The 6,200-nt window shown below is 42.1% G+C and overlaps 1 protein-coding gene across 1 annotated transcript in view; it reads left to right on the top strand.

Annotated features, from left to right (window-relative positions):
• The window catches only part of LOC119419741 (contactin-associated protein-like 5), a 354,615-nt gene that overhangs the window by 83,275 nt on the left and 265,140 nt on the right, over positions 1-6,200 (top strand). The gene's annotated exons all lie outside the window — the stretch shown is intronic.

Here is a 6,200-nt window from a genome sequence, read left to right on the forward strand (position 1 = left end):
ATATACACACAGTATATATGTACAGACACTTTCCAAAAAATTAGAATATCATGGAAAAGTTGCGTAACTTCCATAATTCCATTCAAAAAGTTAATCTTTAATTGTTGATAGATTCAGGGCCCACAATTTAAACAATTTAAAGTATTTATTTGTTTATTTTTACATAATTTGGGCTTCCAGCTCATGAAACTCACAAAAAAATGGATTTAAAAATATATAATACTGTGAAGAAATCAACATGGTCAAGAAGGACCATCAGCCTAACAATGGATCATTAGCACCTGATGGCTGTTTACTGTTCACAGTGATTTTGAACCAGAAAGCCTATCATGAGAAAGTTATGACACTCCTTAGTGACTTAACCACTTATGAACCTCTGAAAAGAGATCCAGGAAGTGGTTACAAGAAGAAGTTAATAGATTGCCTGAAAAATTTGGAGCAGGACAAGGCTATTGACCGTTTTCTGTACCACAGACTGTACCCAGGGGAGGCCACACCTAGTCTGTATGGTTTACCTAAAATCCACAAACAAGGTTTACCTTTAAGACCTATTGTTAGCATGATTAACTCTGTCACTTACAATGTTTCCAAATATCTGGCGTCTGTACTCATCCCTTTAGTTGGCAGCTCAGAACACCACATACAGAACACCATGGACTTTGTGGACAAGGTGAGGGATGTCATCATGGAGACTGATGAAACAATGGTCTCTTTTGATGTCACATCACTCTTTACGTGCATTCCTGTTGATGATGCAGTAGAGGTGGTCAGTTTAAAATTAAAATCAGACACCACTCTGAGCAGCAGGACCACACTTTCCACAGAACAACTGTGTCAACTCTTGAAACTGTGCCTGCAGTCAACCTACTTCACATATGGGGAGCAATATTATAGGCAGAAACATGGGTGTGCTATGGGGTCTCCAGTTTCTCCTATTGTTGCCAACCTGTACATGGAGGAGGTAGAAAAGAGAGCCTTGACGTCCTTTTCAGGGACACCACCAAGTCATTGGTTCAGGTATGTTGACGACACCTGGGTTAAAATTAAATCTCAGGAAGTCCAACATTTTACTGACCACATCGACTCTGTGGATAAATACATCAAGTTCACACGAGAAGATGAAAAAAATGGCAGGTTGGCTTTCTTGGACTGTGAGGTCTCAGTCTCTGATAGAGGACATTTGCAAACTGAGGTGTACCACAAACCCACCCACACAGACCAGTATTTGCAGTTTGACTCCCATCACCCTTTGGAGCACAAGTTAGGAGTCATCAGGACTCTGTACCACAGAGCAGACAGCGTCCCCACTAGCTCAGGAGCCAGGCAGAAGGAGAAATCCCACACAAGACAGGCTCTAGAGCAATGTGGATATCCTAACTGGGCCTTCCTGAAAGCACAGAAGAAACCCAAACAAGACTCCAGTCAGCCAACAGGTGAAAAGGAGGAACCCAGACCCAGACCAGTGGTCATTCCATATGTTGAGGGAGTATCAGAGAAACTGAGACATTTATTTTCTAAACATAACGTCCCAGTGGCTTTTAAACCCCAAAATACATTAAAGACTGGTTCATCCCAAAGATCCAGTCCCCCGGCACAAACAGAGTAATGTTGTGTATGCTGTTCAGTGTCAGGAGGGTGATCAGTCTTACATCGGGGAAACTAAACAGCCACTGGCCAAAAGGATGGACCAGCACAGAAGATCAACATCATCAGGCCAGGACTCTGAGGTCTACACTCATCTCCAGGCCAGCGGTCACTCTTTCAAGGATGAAGATGTTCACATCCTGGACAGAGAGGAACGATGGTTTGAGAGAGGAGTAAAGGAGGCCATCTTTGTGAAAAGAAACCGTCCATCATTAAACAGGGGTGGAGCCTTTGGGTTCAACTGTCCCCCTCTTACAATGCTGTGATTGCTAGTATCACTCAGCCCTCTGTGAATAGTAAACAGCCATCAGGTGCTAATGACCCATTGTTAGGCTGATGGTCCTTCTTGAGCATGTGATCAGCTGGTTCTGGTTGTCAGCAGCAAAACTGGTTGATCCACTCTGAGAAGGTGCTATTTTAGAGACTGAGCTGAATACAGCACCTCAGACTGAGGAAGTCTCTCGGATGAGAGACGAAACGTTTCTAGATTTTTTGCTTTGTTTTGGGTTTTTTTAAATGTCCAGAGGACCAGATTTAACTTTTTTGGATTTTTCTACCTGGAATATTGAGCATGCATCAGGGTATCTGCTGCTATAAGTTTCATTAATTTTAATAATCAATCAGGCCTTTGATTTAACTGAATCAATGACTTGTTAAAATTGAATAGTTTTCATTTCATACTATTTCTATCTTAACATGTGATTCTTGACCTGCCATTGTGTATCTGTTCCTACCAAACCCAGCCGGTCGAAGCAGATGGTCCTCTTGTCCTGATCCTGGTTCTGCTAAAGGTTTCTTCCTCATGAGGGAGTTTTTCTTTCCACTGTCGCCTTCATGCTTGTTCAAGATGAGAGTTCAGTGATGGAGTTAAACTCAAAGCTGCTCCTCAGATAAATAATGTTCAATTATTATTTTATACATGAATGTTTCTGTTCCATTATTATTTTATAGATGAATGTTTCTGTTCAGTCCCTGAGACGATTCTGTTGTGACTTGGAGCTGAAGAAATAAACTGAACTGAATTGAATTTAAAGGAATTTTCCTACTCCTGACTTTTGTTGGTTTATAAGTTTAACTAAGTTATGATTAAACTGGAGAAAAACGTAGAAATAATCTCAATACTATTGTAATGAAATAAGACTAGCTGTGCACTTATACTACTAGCGCTGGTAAAAGTTGTTAATTATGATTACAATTTTTTAGCAAGTTTCACAAAATGGACACTGAAGAGTTGGGTATGTTGTAGAAACACCCGTTGATTGTTGCCATCAGTCATCACCAAGGACAGAAACGAATGTTTTCATAGTTAGTTTTGGCTGGGTGGTTAAAGGGTTAATACGTTGCTGCAGCAACAGAAAACCCGTCTGCTGCTCTTGAACATTAAACAAGTTGCACATGAGTGCCGTCCATCGTATCATTCTGGAGAAGTGAGCAGCCTCGTAAAGCCATGTTTGGTTTCATTCAACTCGTGCGTGGGAAGTGGAGGTATCTGCCCGTCCTGCATGAAGCTGCGGTTCAAACCTGTGGAAACGGATCTGTAGAGGCCAGCAGCAAATGGCACAGTGAGCTGAGCCAGAGGCAAGGACACAGAGAGAGGAAAGGAGTTTGGTCACAGGTGACATGGCATCACTCTCCTCTCAGCCTTTGATCATCCAGAAGCTCCAACAGTCTTTGCTGGATAGACGATGCATCTCAATACTTTGTGCTTCTGGCATTTCCAAAATCTTTACATGAGCAGACAACGTGTGTTCTCTGTCTCCTCTCATTTGACCTTCACCTCCTCCTCGCCACAATAATGGCAGCCGTCGTTACGCACGGGTTACCCCTGCCTTTCAGATGTGCCATTAAAAGACTAAATCAGCCACTGCCATTCTTTTCAGGTTTGATAAATCCCATTGCACGTGCTGAACTAATCTATTTGCATCTGCTCCTCCCAGTATCGTGCACGTTGGGCTGGAAACGCCTGATATTGCATTCATTGAGGCAAACTTGTAAAATGAGTTGATCTGTTTGTAGATCAGCTTCATCATCTGAGCGCACGCAGTCAAGTTCACGGCCGTTTGTGCTCGTGCAAACCTTCAGTACAGAGACCTTAAAGGACAGTTCAGTGAGAAATCCTCCGAGGTATAAATGGATTTATCTTTTTTTTATTTAACAGTTCTGTTAATGTTACACATCATATGCATCAAGCATTAGAAACACTCAGGAAGGATCAGAACCAGAACCTCATTGAGATTCAACACAGATTCATTAAAAACTGTTTGAGGAGGTCAGCATGAGGAGCTGGGTGGTTTCCTGCGAGGAGTAAAGGGGAGCTGCTCCTCTGGACTCCTGTTGGTGCTGGGGGGTCAGTGGGAGATGAGCGGACTGTTGGGGGTCACAGCATCCAGAACCGCCACATGTCAGTCAGTGAGCCTGTTGCCTCAGCAGAACTGGACCGTGGTCCGGTCCGGCTCGTCGATGGTTGGTCAGAGAGCACGCTGTCTTTGTAAAGTATTTGTACATAACTGTAGTACATTTTGTAAAGTATAGTGTTTGTAAATAGTTTTAGTACGTATTGTGTATTTAGTTATTGTTGAACAGGATGCTTCTGAAAGTCCGTGTTTTGTTGATTGTTGTTAGAAAAGAAGTAAAGAATGATCAGAGCTGAAACGTCTCGTTGACATGTTGAAGTCCGTCCTGCTGGTTTGGGTCGTGGAAGGTTTGGATTGTTCTGGTGACCCGCAGCAGCTGCAGGACTCTCTCAGGTGGCAGGAGTTGGACCATTTCTCCAACAGGACGGTCGGTCTGTCCCAAGGTTCATGTCTGATCAGAAACCGTGTCGTGCACAAGCGAGTGGCGAGACGAGACGAACACACGCTTCACTTTGCTCTCAGGAGGGTGTCGTCTGTTTCACAGAAACAAACATGAGTTTAAACTGTGAGGATCTGTGCACGTGAGCTCCTGCTGCCGTGTGTGGGGATATGTGTGTATATTGATTTATTATATGTATATATTATATTGATTTTGGAGGGGGTTTATTATATTTATTTATTTTTATGATATTTTTATTATCTTTATTTATTATATAGATTTATTATTTTTCTGTTAAAATATTCATTATTTTTGTTTATTATATTATTTATATTGTTTATTATATTCATTTATTATGTCAGGCTGTGATCTGTTGCAGAACACACAGAGAACTTTTGACCCATCAGAACCTGCAGAGACACTCAGGTCCACTTCTACACATCATTTACCACCAAAGGCTCCGTGTGGTGTCCGGCTCTTGTCTCAGCTCAGCACCTTCACTCCTGATCTGCTTTGGCTGCCCTGACAGGGCCCGGCCCGGTTGGGCCCGGTTGGGCCCGGTTGGGCCCACAAGGCTTGATTTGGAGGCGCAGAAGGAAAAAGTATTTCATTAGCAGCTGATGTGACTTCAGTGAAGGAATCCTGCTTCCACTGGAGACCGCTTCACTGCACATCCATTTTTTATGACACGGAATTGCTTTCATGGGTGGCAGAGCACACACACACACACACACACACACACACACACACACGCACACACACACACACACACACACACACATTTATTTCAAATATTATACTGTAAGTTAGCTTGGTGAACACTTCACTACTGATTATTTTTCATCTACAGTAGCACGAAGGTGCTGGAGTGAGGCAAAACAAGCTGTGTGTGTGTGTGTGTGTGTGTGTGTCGGTGTGTGTGTGTGTGTGTGTGTTAGGTGTGTGTGTGTCAGGTGTGTGTGTGCAGCTGCACACATCAGCAGCTAAACGAGGCAGAGCGCCTCCTCCTCCTCCTCTTCCTCGAGTCTAAACTTGTTTCCGCTCAGGAACCAGAGTGCATCAGGCTGAACACAGTGCACGTGAAGGCTCTCATGCACTGCACCTTGTTTCATGTTATTGGCCCTTTTGTTGCCAGTGTTTTTTTCAACCTTTCTTTCTACAGGTTAATCCCATTGAGCCTCGAGGACTCATTTACAAGCGCGACCTGAACAGAGAGTTTGAGAGAGAAGTTTAAACATGAAGTAAAGTGTTGGGGGCGGAGCAACGTTTCAGAGACAACCAGTGGAAACCTGAAACATTGAACGAGAGAGGAACGACTTCCTGAAGAAACACGTGGTGTAAAGAAGCCCCTGGACACTGACCTGCGGTCAGCTGCAGGGAAACAGATTGATAAACCACCAAGACAAAACCAAACTAAAGCTACAAGAAAATAATATGTTGGAATATGGAAATAACCATGTAATAATATAATATATTATAATATAATAATATATAACCAGCTGCTCTGAATCACAGAGGAAAACGTTGCAACTGGCTGCCTATTAAGAACATAAAAAAACTAAAGGTTAAAAAATATATATGAATTGTCTATATGAAATATGCAAAATAAATAAATGTTTACAACATGTACACATTTATTTTATTTATTCATAATTTCAGCTGCTCCTTTCATCAGGGGTCCTCACAGCTTATATGAGTTCTTTGTCTTCTTCATATTATATATATATATATATATATATATATATAAATATATATATAAATAT

The sequence above is a fragment of the Nematolebias whitei genome, chromosome 13 (genome assembly GCF_014905685.2).
Source record: "Nematolebias whitei isolate Nwh7 chromosome 13, NemWhi1, whole genome shotgun sequence".
In the NCBI taxonomy this organism is placed as follows: Eukaryota; Metazoa; Chordata; class Actinopteri; order Cyprinodontiformes; family Rivulidae; genus Nematolebias; species Nematolebias whitei.